The following is an 18,876-nucleotide window of genomic DNA, read 5'->3' on the forward strand; positions in this document are numbered from 1 at the left end:
GCGCTGACAGGACGTATAAATGATTGTAAAGCCAGGGGGAAAAGAGGAATGGTGTGATGGCGTTCAGTTTCCTGGATCTGCTGAGGATGAGTTTGACCTCACTGTTACGACAGCGATCAGGCTATTCTACACCTCCTAGCAGGCTCGCTGTTTCCTGAGCGAGTGGCTCTGTCAGTTCTCTGCTGAGTCATGATGACATTGAGAGTGTCCTTTAATAAGCGTGTTACAGCTGTGGCTGCTTTATTGTCTGTCTTCATCTCAGGCTCCTGTGATAACTGCAGCTCGGTAAAAGAGGCACTCGCTGAAAAATGAAACGCTAACCAAAACCTTTACTCCATTCTGTTAATTGGAAAATAATTAAACTCTGTAATAAATACATGACCCCCCCCCCCCCTCACATAGCTTATGTGGAATTAATTTCCCATACTGCTGCAGTCTTTTAAAATCCCTGGTTTCTTGCTTTTTCTGCTGGTTAACTCAGGAATTGTCATCACTCGTGTCAGTATCTGGGGGAGGAAGCACAAAGACAGGTGACTATATCCAATATTAATGCATTCACTCAAATCTATAATTGATCAGACCTCCAAGGCTTGTTTGTGTCTCCCTAGATGGTCAGTCGGCTCTCATGTAATGAGTTGCCTCAAGGTTTTCTGCTTCTGCTCCTTCTGCAGAGCTGATATCTTAAAAGGAACAAAAATCCAACCTGCATGTAAGCCAACGAAAAGATAATCCTGACATTGTCTTTTAAATATGGAAACTATAATCTTCAGTGTTTTTGAAAAAAACTATGAAATGACAATTCTATTAAATTCCAATCTATCAATAAATCAATGTTCCCATATCTGCTCTTCGTAATACTTGCTGTAGGCGGAGTTTCCCAAGGAAATCTCAAAGAAAATCATGAAAGAGAGAGAGCTGGCATCAGATATCTCAGTTTCACATTCTTATGAAATGATACTCCTGTGCTTCTGCTTCTCTCACAGCAGTCTGAGTGTTTTAATACGGACAGATGATGCTCTCACTGCAGTTACATGCATGACTATTTAGAACCAAGGTATATTTCTTAGGAAATAAAACACACATAGTGGTGCCAGCATTGCTCATTTTTTAAGAGAATATGTTGATTTATGAAGGTGAATTTGAAGGTTGTTTTCTCATAGAAGTGACTGAAAGAGAAATGTGTCGCATAGTCCCTCTAACCTGACTGGCCTTTTCTTTTCTTTTTTTTTTAATGTTCCTGAAATCAATCTGGTGGATTGACAGACAGAGTATAACAGCAGTGTGGTAAAATGCGACGTCTCAGCTGCACCCGTTGTCACAGGAGTATTTTAAGTAACAAATCTGGCAGCACAGGAGAATGAGTGTCTCCCTGACAACTGTCTTTGTCTTGTCCAGATAGGAAGGATTCACTGTGATGGATAATAACTGGACGTACTCTAGTATGTCTGTTGGCTAAAGTGTCCTGGCACTGAGGGATTTTTCTGTCTTTTTGTTCCATATAAGAGAGCCTGTGGAGACAGAAAAGAGAAATAGAGAGGTGAAGTCTGAGGCTGTGAGCGGGGAAAGGGAGCTGCGAAGTCGAGTGTGTGATACGGTGAAGGGGAGCCATGTTGAAGATTAAGTGAGACCGTCTTGTCCTGGGCTGACACCGGACTTATCACACCGGGCCAGAGGATGATTTGATGCTTGGAGACAGAGATAACAACCGTAAAATCAGTTGTTGGACTATTGTGGATGGGTGAAGGACTTCTTGTTGGAAACAAATTTACAACTTTGTGCATCTCCCAGTGGTTGCTCAGTGTCACATTTCAGTCACACCTCTCACTGTCACGTCGGCTGTCGGAGTGGGCCTCGGCGCTGCTAAGCACTGTTGGAGCGGTTAATATGCATGGCATGAAAGACTGTGAAATGATAGACTGTGAAACCCATGACTTCTACACTCTTGGTTTTCTTTTCTCCTTCATTCCCTAATATCTGACATGACAGTGCCGAGTTCAGCCTGAGATAAATTGAAAGGGATCAGAATGACGTATCAAAAAGCAAAATCTTGCGTCATAAATACTTCATTGGCTGGACGAATAGCTGAAGGTGACAAGCCCTAAAGTCTCTGTTGAATACAAATTGATGTACAGTAGAGCTGGAAGAAGAAGGACCTGAGTGCAGAGTTCTGTTTTTAATGCATGAAGGCTCTCTGCAGACAAATGCGAGCGATATGGTAATCTCTCTTGGGTTGCGTGCTGCTGCGCTGCAGGCAGAGCTGCGACATGTCATGAAGCTTGTTTTGGATTTTCGGAACAAGTGAGAAACTGAAGGCTCGTGACCTTGACAGTCACCTCTCACTGTTTGAGAAAAGAGCACGAAAGCGAAAGAAAAATCTTGCAGTAAAAACAGCCTCTGATGTGAGTCACGGAGCATCGTCCTCATCCATCTTTATCTAATATGTGCATATAATGACAATCTCTGCATGCTGAAACTTTTAGTAATTATTTAGATGCAATGATTACCAAAATGCTCTCATCAAGAGGAAGAGATTTCTGCATTCTTTGTTTTTGCACGGATGAAATCCAAAGCTGTGTCAAAATATGATCAATTTTTCATTATGCTCCCCTTTGCACTTTGTTCTCTCTTAGCTACAATGATGCAGTGAAATATTAATGGCAGGACACACATACATAGTTATAGTCTGCAACTCTGTTTTTCTGCTGCCTCCCCTACTGCTTATGCTTCTTTCCTGTTGTTCTGTAATCAGATCAGCGTTCATATCGCACCCAAAGCTGCCAAGTGGAAAAGGGAGCACGCTCAGTCAATGAGATTATGAATGTACAACTTCTTCTCTTGTGTGCTGAGTAATGTTCCCTCCTCAGTAGATGATAAATAACCCAAAACATGTTAAAGCAACTGTAATGCACACAGTAGCGTTTTATTTTTTTCTTCTTCCTGGCTTTAACTGGTCATAATTCTTGTCCTCTAGGTGGTGTTTTCCTGTGACACCAGTGGGAGTCGCCTGCCTCCACTTTGACTCTCTAACCACGGTTGAGGATGCTGATGTGAAACCTGCAATGAACACCTGGGCTTGATAGCAGGTGAGTTTACTGTGTTTTCCAAGTCGGTGCATCTTGACTCTGAGCATATGCAGCTCCTCCCTTAGCTGGAGCGACTCTAACTATGCTGAAAATGTTGTGTTAGCAGAGTTGCATCAGCAAATTGAAGGTGCAGTACTATGTAGAGCAATGGGTATTTATTGCATAAATGACTCTGCAATTACAGGTGCAGAGCAGAACTGGGTCAAATGCGCAGATGTTTTTTTTTTTTTTGTTTTTTTTTGCAGCATTTGTTTTGTACAGTTTTAGCAGCCGTATAGGTGGAGTCATATCAAAATCAACTTTATAACCCAGGTATGTTTAGGCAGGCAGGAATCTGACTCAGGTTTCCAGTGGGTCTTGATGTGCTTACACACAAGTGTAGAGAACATCACATACAGTACTGTGCATCTAAACAGAGACTGAAGCTAAGAAGAGTCAATGTCTGCAGGGTTCAAATAGTGCAGGAGTGTGTGGGAGTGTGCTGAATAAACACTGTATGGCTAATGTAGTAAGGACTCCATGTGCAGACACACTGCAAGATGGCTTTGGTACATTATGTACAACCTGCTGCCATTTACGTTTGACAATAACCTATAGTAAGTCCAGGATATGTATATTACACTAAGTACACTCACTATCACTTCTCAATGTACATTTTGATTAATCTAATGCAAACCAATACATTACTTCTTTCATATACTCTTATCATAGAACGATTATAATGTTTCAGTTCTATAAACTACTTTACTTTTATCTCTGAGGATTTTTAGGTTATGGTTTTGTACTGTATAATAGATGCCCCTCTCATATGTGTAATTGGTGGGGAAAACATAAGGATCATCTCTCAGTATATTGTAAAAGAAAGTTGCAGTTCAATTAAAACATTTTCGACAATATCAATCAAAACTGAACAGTCGAAGACAGAATTTATAGATTATGTTTTATTTTTTTTATCACACAAGGGATGCTATCCAGACTGCTCCCTCTCAGCACAGGTCTGATTAAAGGTCTTCAAAAAAGCAAAGAAATGTGAACGTTTTGTGTTTGAAATAAGGGGACACAATGAAGCGACATCTTTTTACAACACAAAATTGTCATCTTCTTTTTTTGCGATCAAATAGGCATAGGCGATCAAAAGGCATACGTTGTGATACCGCAGTACCTGCCTCCCACCCACCAGTGAGTGTACACCAGATAAAGATATAGAGAAGGCAAGGACCTAAGTACCTACAAACAGAGACAGGAAAAAAAAGACAAATAAACATGGAAAGACTAGACCTCCCAACCACATTACCCCACCATAACCAAAAAAATGTCATTTTCTGTATTTGTATTCATTTGTGTTAATATTACCATTACTTACCATCAGAAACAGTTAGTAACCCTGTCCATAATAATTTAATTGTTGCAACAACAAAGTATGACTATGTAAATCCCAAATGATTTCCATGGTTTTCTTTTTCTCCTTAAGCATGCAGAGGAGGTAGTTGTACTTTTTCAGCCCTGAGCAGTGCCTGCAGTATTTCTCTCAGACTGCACTCAGCACACACCAGTAAAGGCAGGGGGAACATGTATTGCGCCTGAAAGGCATAACAGGGGGCAAATGTAGGCTTCCAAGCACTTGCTTCACTGCTCACTCCTGTTCTTTAAGCTTATTGCTTTGAACCCATCACTATTTTTAACATCTCTTTTTTACTCTTGAATTGACAAGTGTTCAGGGAGATTTTTATTATCACTCTATCCTTACCGGGAATTACACCCTAATGTGTATGGTTGTCTGTGTGTACCAGGCCTGACTGTCAATTAAAATCTGTTTATGTCCAGTTTGGTGTTCATTTACTTCCAAGACATTCAATCAGATAATGCAGGAGGCTGCAAAAAAATGCGTATGTGCTTTCCTACAGAAAAAGTAAAGCCCTTGCTACCTGGTGATTTGACTAACTTTGCCAAATGCATCAAATATTTTACCCATGTGTGGCACAAAAGAGGCTCTACCTGGACTCGTAATGTAATTGACTGCATCTTTCACTAACTTGAAATGGGCCGTAAAACACACAAAAACGCTACAGCAGTACATAATCATGGCCTCATGTTTCAATCGTACATTATATAGCACCAAACTATTAATTAAAAACCCTGGCGCACGAGAGGCTAGTTAATGATCTGTGCTGCGTCTTCAGAGAGCATTCAGCGCGAGAATAATCGTGTGCGTCTGAAGTGCAGTAGGTACCTGTATCCCCTTAACATCTGTCTGCTGTACTGCTGAGAAGGTTTGCATCCTGAAAATGTCATCGCACTACATCCAGGCAACATATCTGATTCAGCGAGCTGCCAGTAAGTGTACTTCGCTCAGGGCGTAGTTTCAGGAGACGGTCTCGGTGATTCCCCCGGGGCAGTTGAGTGGGGAGTGGGGGTGGGAGCTTTATTTTCTGCCTCCTTCTGACCCGCTGTGGTCAGAGCCCCTGCGGTTTCAGCGGTCAGGGGGGCATCTCACAGTGCTGAGAACAAAGAAATATGATGGCTCCCACTTGTCCTCCTCTAGTTCAAAGGGAATGGCAGGGCAATGCTAATTAGCCGGCTTGTGTTACTGAATTGAACATAACTGCTGTTCCCTTCAGTGTTCTCCCTCCCCCCTCATAGTACACCTAACAAGCAGCATCTACAACAGTCACGCACCCTGCATAATTCTGCATATTTTGTGCACAGTGAGACATCCTGTTCTGTTTCTGCCCTAAAAAAAAAATAAAACGAATAAATCCCATAGTTGAATTAATCCTTTTTTAAGAGAATAACTCACCTTTTTTTTCCCGGTCAAATAATTCTGTGTTGTGAAAGTACAGCAGTTTTGGCCCTTATGTATTCTTTGGACATCTTCGCCCAGCTGTTCTTAGCAGTGTAGCTTAATCCTGGTTGTCAAGTTTGAGGGCGATAAGAGGCGTTACAACAGGATTCCCCTTCCAGTTCATCTCTGTTCCTGCCAATTTATGCTACTACAAGAAAGAAAAAGCTGCTCAGTAAGTAGGAAGTGAATCCATGTTTTTAATAAGGGATCGTGGGGGAGAGTGAGGAGGAGGTCAAGTTATTACCCTCTCATATTCAAAATTCCAGTGTGCACATTCGCCTTCAATCCTGCGTCTTGTGTTCTCTTGTTATAGTAATCTGATTCCTGCTGTCAATGTTTCCTGGAATACCGAGTAAGGAAGGCGGTGACGGGCTTGGGGTTTACGCTGAGATATCATCTCTGCTTCTGAGTCTCGTTTTCTTCAGCTATAATCATCACCAGAAGTTAATCTGTATACACTCCATGGCACACACGACTCACAATAACACAAGGGCCTTTGTGAATTTGCAGTGGCGCAGCTGAAGCTATTTCAAATGATAGTTGAAGGGAAATATTATAAACTCAAACACACCTGCATGCGTGTGAGCACAAGGCAGATACAGTAGATGCGTAGCTCGAGGCGAGCTGTGCTCAGCGTCTCGAAGCTTTCTCTCTGTTTCTCTCCCTCAGTCAAATATCTTTTTGTTAGTGCAGATGCACTCAGGGTTGGCAAACACATTGAAGAGTGAGTCACTTTAACAGCCTCATCTTGACACACAGCTGACTCATCATCTATTGATTTCTTCATACATCATAATCTTTTGTACTGTTTGTTGTTATGTATCCATACAGGAGAAGAGGGGCTTGGTTTGCCCTCCCGTGAGGCGCATGTCTCGACAACGTCACATGATTAAAAACACTTCCCTGGTCCATAAGCAGCCTTATTAGTTGTTGACACGACTGAGTAAGAATCTGTTTACATTAATGGCCAAGAATAGCACGATCACTGTTTGTGAGCACAAACAGGCTTCTCTCCCAGGAGTATCAAAAGAAACCCCTCATCTGTGTTGTCATGCACGTGTAAAGCCCAGAGCTCAGGCATTGAAAATAAAAGGTGCATTACATTTTGATGCGTCCTTTACAGCTGCACTTGAATCCAAAGAGGTGAGCTGTTAACCTTAAAAAAGGTACCCGTAACCGCAGAAAAAAAAAAAATCCACTGGCAGTTCTTAGTTCTATGAATTTATCATTTCAGTGTTGAAATCAGCAGAGCATCACAAAGAACAGGGCAAGACACACCTTGACTTGTTCCTCTGCACAGTGTTTTAAGTTATTGAAGTCAGAGTTAGTGGATAAAAGTTCAGTATTAGTATACAATACATTCAGAAGTATCCTCAAGCATAAGACATGCTATACATTTATTTGAGCCCTTTGGCGACTAAGACAACGAAAATATCCCAGCTAGTCTCAAATGAATTATGCTTTGTAGTGTATATTGTATGATATTTGCATGGATGATGTATGTTCAGGCACAGTACAGTATAGTTTGTACAGCTTTGGAATTAATGGTGGACTCAATGGAATAGTATTCTGCATTAATTAACGATGAATGTTGGTGCTTTTTTCTATCTTTGAAGAAATTCAAAGATATTCTCTTAAGGTGCTAAAACAAATGTTCACGCACTTCAGATGTGGACTTTATGCAAAATAGAAACGATTGTTTATTTTAAAAAGCTATTTTTGAATCCCTACCATAGCTCAAGGGAAGGTCCTCTACCACCTGCGGTTCAGAAACACACCGAAACACGTTGACTGCTCTCTTTCATCATAAATGTGCCTGTGTAAATGTTCATCCTCCACCCCCTGCTCTGTGAGATGCTCATGTTGCTATGTTGCCAGTATCAGTGTCCATCTGTGCGTTGGTCTAAACAACACTTTGACAGGAGACCCCTTGTTTTTAACATCTATTCATATCATTTTCCAAATGCTGCGTTTGGGAGTAGGCCGCATGATAGTGGCAGACGAGGAACTGGTTATGAGCCACAGCTCATCCATTGTCTAGCATGCTGGAGAAAGAGTGGGAGCCCCTAAAGAGGCCTGGCAGAGTCTCTGCTTCCATCTGCCTGCATGCCTCGCCATGGAGCCCAGCTCACACACACTTGAGATTATACTCACGTCCAAGCTGTTACTGTAATTTGCATTGGCTCATGGGCAGAAGAGAGTGAGGAGGAGGAGGAGGAGGAGGAGGAGGAGGAGGATCTGTGCATGAGGCAGGGATGTTATAAGTGGTCCTGGCAGCACAATGAGCTTGGTAGGGTGTAGTGTAATGGACAAGTGGCATGGACAGAGCATTATTAAAGTGCAATAATGGCGTTGAGCAGGTTGCTCTTCTGTCCAAGATAATGTTTAGTGCATGGAATGAATAATAGAAATGTAGGGTTTGAAAGAATCCCAGTCACTTTCAGTATCAGTGTTGTATTTTTTTTATAGCTGCATTTTATTCTGCAGCATATAAATCTAACAGGAAGAAAACATATCGTATAACGTATAACCGCAGTGATTCAGCAACGCTATTCTTTTGTATGTATTCCGCTAATTGGAAAGTCTTATGTTCGTTTCTCTGCCATTCATTTAGATGAAAGGTCAGGCACCTGGAGGGAAAAAAGCCCCACGCAAACACTGAGAGAATAAGTCTACAGAAAAGAGAGCCAGGCAGACGATCAAGTCTGAAAGTCTGAAAAACAAAAAAAACACACTGCCCTCTCCTTTCAGATCATACATCCAACCTGGGAAGTGATCCTAAAATCTTTTTGAGAATTCATTTCAACCCAAGGCAGCAGTTTTTCTGATCTGAGCAGGCGCTTGTGTTGATAATTTCATTCATTTGGGGAAACATAGGATCTTTGGTATCTGCTTCATGCTGAATTTTGAATTAAATTCCCATTTCTGAACTAAGTTCAATGTGCCTTTTTTTTTCCTATAAAATGTTATCTGACACTTTTCTGAGGTTATCTGTTCTTAACTTGTTAGCTTTTGGCCTGCGATTTAGTTTGGCAGCTAAAACTACCAGAAGACAGAAAATAAACAGCAGTTCCTGATTATTCCACGTACCTCCACTAAATAAGTTGTGAAGTTATGTAACCCATGTATTTCAATCAATAGATGTAAAGCTAGTAAAAATAGTGAGTTACAATTCTACATAGAAATTTAGAATCTGCAACAGGGGTTGTGATTTTCAGAATGTGAAGTGTTCTGGTTTCCGTTTGTAGTAGTCTGAGCTGTACTGACCAGTTAGGTATCAGCTGGCTTTGGTGTAAACAGATGAAACGGTCCATGTGGGCTAAAATAAACAGGCAGAACGTTATCCAAGCTAATGCCATACCAGCTCTAATCGCCGATGTTTTTATGGGGATTTGCTTGTCTCTGTACACAGATATCTGCATTAACGTGAAGCTAACAATCCATTATAGATCAAACGTTTAAACTTGAGCCACAAATTCACTCGACGCTGCGTTGTTAAAGCCAATTTGATTCCCTGACTGCCTGAAACACATCAGAAAAGATCAAACCCACCTTCATTCAACAAACATTTTAAAAGTTCATTTATTCTCCTCTCAAGGGTACACCTTATGAAGCTTGACTGTTTTACTTTTTTACAAATGTTGATCATGAAGTTGTTATTTTGGGAAAATTATTTCCTTTAATTGGCATTAAAATTGAACACATGGAAATTGGTTTCTTGTTCAGGCTCATACATTGAAGTCTACCAGAGTGAAACTGCAGTATTGCTAACATTCTACAGTTGAACTGAGACTCAACAGAGAAACGGGCACTACTCCGGGATGTTATGGACAAAGAATTGACGTCATTTGCGTTGCAGACATAAGCGCTGCGTGGAAAAGGAAGTCTTGCCTGGAAGTCTTAAACATTAACTTATGACTTCACCGAACGTCTGTTCCCAGAGGCATATATATAGTTTATTAGATGATGATAGACAATGATGGCCGAAGGGTTCCAAGATTTAGAGATCTTAAACCTTTCCTTTAATTCTGTCACAGAATGTATCTTTTAAAAACTGTAACATTTTATTTAAAACTCAAAAGTTTCTCAATTGCCTTTAAGACCAGGATGGAGGTCGAAATGTCACAGCGGTTTTAATCAATTGCTTTCCCTTTAGCAAGTTTGTGAGACATCCACAATTTAAAACCGTCGTTTAATAAACGTTTTGTAACGCTGACTTTCCATTAGACTGAAAGTACAATAATTCACAAGGACTGAACTTTATTAACTTTGTGCAGAGCCATGAAGAAAAATATATAATATATAGAAAAGTGATAATAAAGTTACTGATAATAGAAAGCTAAATCTGTTTTTTAAAGCTCAAATAACAGGCCTGACAGGTTCATTACTGAGGACTCTTAAAGCATGAGCTTGTCTGATGTAATCCTGTAAAATCGTCTAATTTCTAAATATGTCATGGATGTAAAACATTGACCTGATTTCCCCGAATAATTATGATGTTGGCAGAATAAAAGAATCCATGTAGAATCATCCATGGCAGCCTATTTATACCCTCACATTTGTTTGAACCTTGTCTGATAGATAAAAAGAGACTTTGAGAGTAGCAGGCGCAGACACAGGTAATGATTTATTTTTTCACATATTGAAAATGTGCATTTTGTGTCAGAAGGGGGTGAAAGAAGATGTATCTTTCCCTTCCAAAATCGTGCATACCTAATTTGTAGAAGGAGGACCAGGCACAGGAGGTGCTACTTTTTTCAAACTGTTTCCACAATGCATGGCATTGGTGAAGCTTTGCAAATGTTTAATTATTATATATATCAGCATTTTTAGCCTACATCAACCAGATTTGGTTGTAGTAGTAATACACATTTCATTACAAAAGTTATAATATTCTCTATTTATATTGTTAATGTTCTGTCTTCACAGTCAAATCCAACATAAGACATAAATATTTATACATAGATTCCCAGACTGGGTCTTTCATCAGCCCGTTATGGTTGATGTAACTGCAATAACTCACTTACTGTATATATTCCCCAACATGACCTCCACCGATTGCTCTCTGCTGTGTCTCTAAATGTATTCCATAAATAAAATGGACACATTACATATTTATGTGAGGTCTTCAAACTCGGGATTGGTTTGAATCCTTTCAAATCCCACAGTTCTCTGCATGTGCTGAATGACTGACCTTGGCTGACCTGTGTTTTCCACCTGTGCTCTGTCACTGTCCATTTAGCTTTTGAGTTCTTCAGGCAAATCTCTGCGTGAATCTCTTTGCGGATCTTGCCCTGTAACTGCATTATGTAGTATTCTATAAAGAAAAATCTCCCTCAGATTCCCTTTCGCTGGCTACTAACTGACAAACTTTGAAGGGAAAATGCAAACATAGGGTCTTTGGTATGAGTGATGTGGAGTGTTTTGTCAAACCCAACCTGATTGCTGTGGTAACAAATCACAATGTAGTAACGGTCAATCTTCTCAAATGAGGCCTGGTTTGCTTCTGTGGATTTGAGGCATTGGTACAAAAGTGAGCATTTTTCACAACCATAAAAACATTCCTTGAAGTAGATGTATTAAGATGATTATATGCATTTTGAACTGTAATGCTTGAGATGTTTTATTAATGTTAAAAAATGACTTGTGGATTTTTTATTTGATTTTTTTTAAACACTACAGAGAAATTGAGAGAGTGGCTTCCCATTGATAAAAGGATGGCCTCGCCAACAGATTAGTAATATTTAAGGAATGTCATAATGTACAAATAATGTTAAGGACTTGAATAAAATACATCTAATGTGGGGTTTCTGTTGTTTGGTTCTGTTAAATGTTTTATTTTGAAGGCAGAAACATCTGACATGAATATCAGGCATTGAGAAAGCATTATGTTGAAAATCACTAGTATTTATTAAGAAAAAATATTTATTTTACTCAACTAAGCTTGTTTCGCATCAATGTGGCTATTGTAGTCCTGTAAGTCATGCTAACATTGAACACACCTTCTGTAATGTAGAGCTTTAAGATCTAATTAGTTAGTCTTACTTAAAAAATATGGAAGGGGCATCAAGCCATGGGTTGAATCCAACCTTGGCTCTTTGCTTCATGTCATCCCCCACTCTCTCTCCTTTTCCTGTCTCTCTTAAAGGCAAAAAGGCCCAAAAAAACTTTAAAGACATTATATATATATATATATATATATATATATATATATATATATATATATATATATATATATATATATATATATATATATTATCGTTTTTATTATTAGTACTTACACTTAAAATGAAAATTCAAAGCTAAGAAATTGGGTTGGATAATCTGCATAGATTCTTTCTTAAACTGGTCACTATAAAGTTGCATGCATTAGATGTTGGTGAAATATTAATTTACAACCATCATGAAATGCATCAAGTGTGAATACACCGTAACGAAATATGCTGGATAACTCCACAGTAGGATAAAAAAAGGGCACTTTTAACTTTGAGACTGTTCAAGCAAAGAGCATAGAATAGTCCGGCTAAAAATCCCCATCCAACTGTCTGAGATGCATTACAACCTGATAGATGATAAGGATTGATCCGAGCTGAGATTCAAGAGAAACAGGAAACCTCCTGTTCATTGACCGCTGTCATCAAGCCACACCTCCCCGTAGGAAACTCATTTTTGGCTGCTTGTATCAGTGAACTTATTGGTCACTACCCATAGCTCATGACCAAAGGTAAGGGTTGGAATGAAGATCGACTGGTAAATCGAAAGCTTTGCCTTCAGGCTCAGCTCCCCTTCACTACAACGGTCCGGTACATTGCCGCAGACACTGCACTAATCCGCCTGTCAATCCCACGGCCCATCCTACCCTTACTTGTGAACCCTGAAAAAGTTCAACTCCTTCACTTGGGGCAAAGGCTCACTCCCCACCCAAAGGGAGCAATCTGCCGTTTCCCGGCAGAGAACCACGGCCTCAGACTAAGAGGTGCTGATCCTCGTCTCAGCTCCTTTGCACACTTCAAACCACCTAGATGCCTGTTGAATGTGCCCAACTGAGGGATCCAGCAAAACCCCTTCATCTGCAAAAAGCACTGAAGGGATTTTGAGGCCCCCAAACTGGAAACCCTCCTCACATGCGCCTTGAGATCCTGTCAGTAACAGGGGCAGAGACTCCTGTGACAGGGGCAGAGACTCCTGTGACATAGAATAGGTATTTCACCCAAGAAAAAATCCACACCTTATGAGTATTTACTGCCCCACTGCCACTGTGCATGTATTGACTTTGGAAGGTGCTCTAATAGACGCAGAGACTGGATTAGCAAGGCTCAGAATCCCTGCAATGTATATATGAATATAATTCCTCCAATAAATGTTTGACAAAAGTTCTGACTAAACCTACTTTGCACAGGCTTTCCTATGAAGTGTGTCAAATTGAAGCTCTGCGGTCCATTATTTATGTGCACTGAGTGAATCACATGCAGTCATACCTCGTTCTGAGGTTGTAACACACACTCTGAAGTATTACAGCCTTGAGTGAATTTGGGCCGCTGTCTTCTATATCAATTAGAGCCGAGTGAGTTTTTCATTATTGGGTCCAGTTTAGGCAATAGATTTATTCATGTGGATCCCGCTGGTAATAAATCTCAATTGTTTTTGTTAATTAAATCATAGTGCAGTCAGTAAGGAGAAGGTACACATTGGTTATTTATTTTGTATTTGATTTAAGAAACAAGATGATGAATGCGGTGCTCTACATTTAGTTTGTTCTGGATGTGTGAGGTGAAACAAAGTATTGTACAAGTTTAACAAGAGTGAGAGTCAAATCCCTGCATATGTGTGTGGCTGCATTTAGAGGCACAGTGATGCAACGAGCCACATGCTAACACACTCACAATGACTTGTATTAAGTCAGTATTAAGTCGTTTCTTCACTATCTTTACCAGCCACTTCTCATTCCATAGTAATAAAATAAGGCAGCTTGGGAAGTGGCCCAATGCTTCAGAATACGATGCTGTATCCTCTTGCCTAGGTTTTAGACTACCTTATTGTTTTGTTGTGTATGTGTATTTTACTGTTGCCAAGATGTATTTGCTGAGGCTAAATGGCAACAATGGAGAGGGCAATTTATTTGACCAGTTGTGAGGTTCCAAACTTATAAAGCTAACATGGACAAGGAAAGTTGTAACTTCTTAGCATAGAATATGTGTATTTATTTATTTGTATGCAAATCTGAGACATAACTTGGGTTCGATTACTTTCTGTACCCGGTAAAGCTGCTAAACATGAGGCGATGGTGAACCAATAACAATACAGTACGTCAAAATCTGTTATGTAAAATATCTGTAGGGATGTACACTCTGCTTCTTACTCAGTCACTTTCTCTTTTTCTCTTCTTAGCTTCATCCATCACTGTTCGCTGGCTTCTCTTTAGAACTGAAGGCTGGTGAGCTACATTGCCATAAAGCCGTACAAACTTCTGGCAGGATGACCTCAACCCTTTGCCAAAGTTAATGTAGTAAACAGGCGTTCGGGCTGTGCTATGGACAATCCCTGTTGAAGGTGATTGTGCTATTAAATCAACCTTCGAAACTACTATTTAAAGCTCTTAAAGTTTCATACTGCTGCTTTAAGCAGTTAACTTCTTTTTAAATTACTCAATGTACGCTTTTACAAGCCTATGGTCCATTATTTTCAACAAAAAAATGTGGTTTAGTGACATGGCACTACGAGGCATTTTATCCTTATTTAAACCCAAAACATGATGTTTTTTTCCCCCAAACTTAACCAGGTAGTGTTGATGCTTAAATATAACTAAACTGTTAACATTTTGCAATGTCTGCATGTCCAAACATTTTAAATGTGGTTTTCTTTTATCAGAAAGCATTATTATTTTTTTAAATAAGCAGATGTTCTCATCAATAAGCCTGCTGTATTTAATAATATTCCTAATTTATAACTAGTCACTGCATATTTATGCTAACTTAAACCCATAGCCTTAAATGTACCGTTTCAAGTTATTACTGTATAGTGGCTCCTAGGTGATCATATTGAGAAGCTTCAGTCCACTTCACAAGCTGCCTTGATTGACGACTTTGGACTCAGAACAAGTTGCATCTTAGCATCTCTGCATGCTAAGGTTTGCTAGCTGGAGTACAACTTGGAATGTCATTTGTTTGACAGGTAGTTGGTCCGAAACAAACTTGGACAATTTAGAAACGTATCCAATGTTTGGGCTGGATTAAAAGTCAGAGAACTACTAATGTCATCACAAATTATCAAGAGGCGATCACAAACACATTTTTATTGCTCTCCATCCAACAGTTGCTGAGATTTCACAGTTTGGATTAGAATGGCTTACACACAGACCTCACACTGCTAAATCTCTATCATTAGTGTGACGAAAACCATAATAGATGGTGATGCACTGAAAATTTCAGCCGTTTTATCCTTAATGAAAAAACACAATAGGTTTGTGGTAGTGGGTGTATGCATTTGTGATTTGTTTGACTAAAAATTCAAATTGGTGCCTTATTATAACCTATTCAAAGTGATTGTTTATTCAGGATTTTTCTGTTGTGTAATTAACAGATGGTCTTCAGTTATTCAGAAATAATTCCTTTCTTATGGAAAAAAGCAGGTCAGCATAATCCAGCTTCAATAGATGACACCAGCTTTTGTTAATGATGGATCAGTGTGCGGCTGTATTGTTGTAAAATGAACACAGGGGAGGTTTTCAGTCCAGTTTGTTGATTCCTTTTCACTCCGCAGTGTAAATCAGCTCTTAGCCTGAGTCTGCTGTGGCACTGGAGCACAAAACAGGCATACATATTACCTTGCAAGGGTACATACAGAGCAGGATCAATGCAGTATAGTAGTCTTAGGAGGAGGATTTGAAACCGAGTGTGGATTCCTCACCATCACAGTAGCTCAAAGTGGCACCATAAGGCACCAATTCAGAGGATCTATTCAGTCTTCTCAGTGAGGAGGGCATTGAGCCGCTTTGTTGAGGAACAAGAAGACATGATTTAAATTAAACAGTCAAGTGGATGAAATGTTAAGTGTAGAGGACAAACAAAACTGTCACCACATGGGAACACATGCAGTAACAACATACATATGAGACAATCATGCTGCAGCCTTTGTAAAAGACAAACCACTGTCACTGGATTTCAAAATAACTGAGCTAGAAATAGAAATCCCATAAGCTGGGTGTCATTCAGAATCTCTGTCTATCCTAGTATTGTTTTTCCAGCCGTTTCTGCTTTTATCAGGGCTTGTTTGTTTCTGCTTTACTTCTCTTTTTGACGTATGTCGACTGTACTTGGGCATTCTCTTGGAAGGTGTCAGGGAAACTGCATGGAGAAAAGAGACTGCAGACAGACTGTGTATTGTGAGGGATGTCTGTTTATGTCAGGACATTCTACGTCCTAAAATCACAGCAAAACAGAACAAAATAAGGCAGAGCCCCTCAATCACAAAGAAAGATGTTCCTTTTTTCATGGCCTAAAGATACAAATTCAGTGTTTTGGAGTCAGTTCAGTGAACAGGTTTAAGTGTGTTATACTTTAGCAGGTTCTTCATGTTGTAGTCCTATAAAGCTATCTCATATTGTCACTATACTTATTATCTGTTTTTATTGTTGCTATCTGTTCACCGCTTTGTCTGTCTGACTTTTTTCATTTGTCATTATCTATCTCTCTGTCTGTCTCTTCCTCTTTCCTACTTTCTTGGCCCATCCAGTGGTGGCAGACTGCTGTTCTCCATTGAATCTGGTTCTGCTTGAGGTTTCTGCCTGTTCAAAAGCAGCCACTGCTGCTGCCACTGCATTTGCTTGCAAATGGTGGAATAATGTTGGATATTTTGTACATAACAAAAACTATGCTTTAGACCTTCTCTACAAAGTGCTAAAAGATAGTTTTCATTGTGAGTTGGCTCTTTGTAAATGAAAGGCAATTGAATGATTGATGATATTATTCTGTGCTGAAAAAAAACTATAAGTACATTTATTCCAGTAGTATAATTAGCTACTGTAAATTCCTTTTATTAAATGTAGAATTGGCAACTCATGTGCACAAAACACAATGATTGACAGGTAAACCAGTCCAGGGTTTACTCCTCTTGTCAAATGTCAGTTAAGACTGACTCCTGCCCCTTGAGATCCCCTAAGGATAGCTGAACTTATGATGGATGGATGTTTAATGAAGTGATTTTTTGATTCCCAGACCCTTTATTTGGAACAGACTATTTTTAAATGATGACTTGTTATTTTTATTCAATCAAAGATCTTAATATTTCTTCCACCTCTGAGAACATCAATCACTGTGGTTAATTTTTTTTTAGCATTTCATCATAACTACTGCAGTGTCCTTAATCCAAAGAGTAAACTCTAACGGGCCAGCTTCCTTTGTGAGTGTTGAGCTCTGCAAAACCTCTCAGAGCAAATCTAAAATAAGCAAGTGGCCATTGTCAGTGGGAGGGCAGCACATTGTCCTGTTTATTCTATTAATTGTGACAGCTAGCAGATGGAGAAGAGTCTGAGGTTGTTTCACACAGTTGCAGAGGCAATTTGTGCAGAAAGTGGATTGACTGGAACAACACCAAATCTAATAAGTCCATTATGTGTCATATGGTACTTCTGATTAATGAGACTGCTTTAGTGAAGGATTCAGTGGTTGTACAGTGATCAGGATGCTGTGCAGCATGTGAGACATTAAAAGCAGGAATCAATCACTTCATGAGGAAAATCAGTGGTATGGCATTTCTGTAAATCAATATAATTTCCCTTTTAATTACTGAAATGGTCTGTCATCAGTAATGAGCATAGCATGGCATGGTTATTCTTAAGAAAAACCAAAGTGGTTATAAACTATGCTGCACCATGGGGCAAAGCTTCAATGAGGATCCTGTTTTGAGATACATGTGATTTTCTTCCCCCCCCCCCCGATATTCTTCATTCTTCAAATGTATCTGACTTTGTGCCAACCCATTGATAGACTAACATGTTTTTGTCCATGTAATTACAAGACCATTATGTGCCCAAAATTCCTGAAACACCTTTTTTTTCCAATATGTAGCAGTTCTCAGAGCCTAGTACAAGTAAGGATACTATTTCAACATTGGTTACATGTAAAATAAAAATAATAAAAGGGGGGTATTTGTAATGTCGCATTTTTCATAGTGCACATGTCCTCCTGCATTAGAAAGCCATCTGCAAAGCATTCGACCGTCTGAAAAGTTAGATTTTGGATGGTAAAATTTGATTTGATCATTAATGTTATCATTTTTAATAAGATACAAAAACCCTTCTTTTGTCTACTAAAAAAATCTATTGTTCTTTTCAGATTTTGAGCTATATTTGAGACTAACTAAACCGTTTAGATATGTCAACTTTAGACATTTTTCCAAAGTTTGGGTTAGAAAAACAAATACAATTTTGAGGACAGTGTTGAACAGATGCATTGAGTTAATGTAATGTTCTCTTGGACTGAATACAAGTTGTCCAAGTGCATATTTAATCAAACTTACATTTAGCTTCCATTCGTTTGTTACTCATAATTTAGCAAGGTTTTATTCAAGGAGATGTTTTTAAAATAAGTTCAAAATGATGATCATTACTTTAAAAGATTTTTCGTTGAATCATATTTTCTGCATTGCGGTGTTCTGTAACTAAAGCAGACCTTATTGAGGGAATATAATGTCAGGGAAGGGAGGTATTTAGTACAGGTAGGAGGTAAAGGGTAACAATCAATCAAAAAAGGGACGTGCATGACTTTACTAAAGCAGCACCAATGTAATCCTGATGTTCTCTGTCTTGTTTAGGGAAAAGCTCTCACAATTAAAGTTTATGGCGCTGCAATAGTTTGTGTTTCTCAATGAAAGTTTTAAATTGGATGTAATTGAGAAGAGTGTCTTTGTATGCAGACATAATTATAATATGCAAATGCTCCTCCTCCTAACAAA

The 18,876-nt window shown here is 39.3% G+C and overlaps 1 protein-coding gene across 2 annotated transcripts in view; it reads left to right on the forward strand.

The window, feature by feature from the left end:
- The window catches only part of lrfn1 (leucine rich repeat and fibronectin type III domain containing 1), a 118,339-nt gene that overhangs the window by 85,407 nt on the left and 14,056 nt on the right, over window positions 1–18,876 (forward strand). For both annotated transcript variants that reach the window (XM_029281220.2, XM_065960333.1), the window contains exon 3: window positions 2,972–3,083. The gene's annotated coding sequence lies outside the window, so the exon portion shown is untranslated. The remainder of the gene's footprint in view (window positions 1–2,971; window positions 3,084–18,876) is intronic.

This window comes from Labrus bergylta, chromosome 11, assembly GCF_963930695.1.
Source record: "Labrus bergylta chromosome 11, fLabBer1.1, whole genome shotgun sequence".
Classification (NCBI taxonomy): domain Eukaryota; kingdom Metazoa; phylum Chordata; class Actinopteri; order Labriformes; family Labridae; genus Labrus; species Labrus bergylta.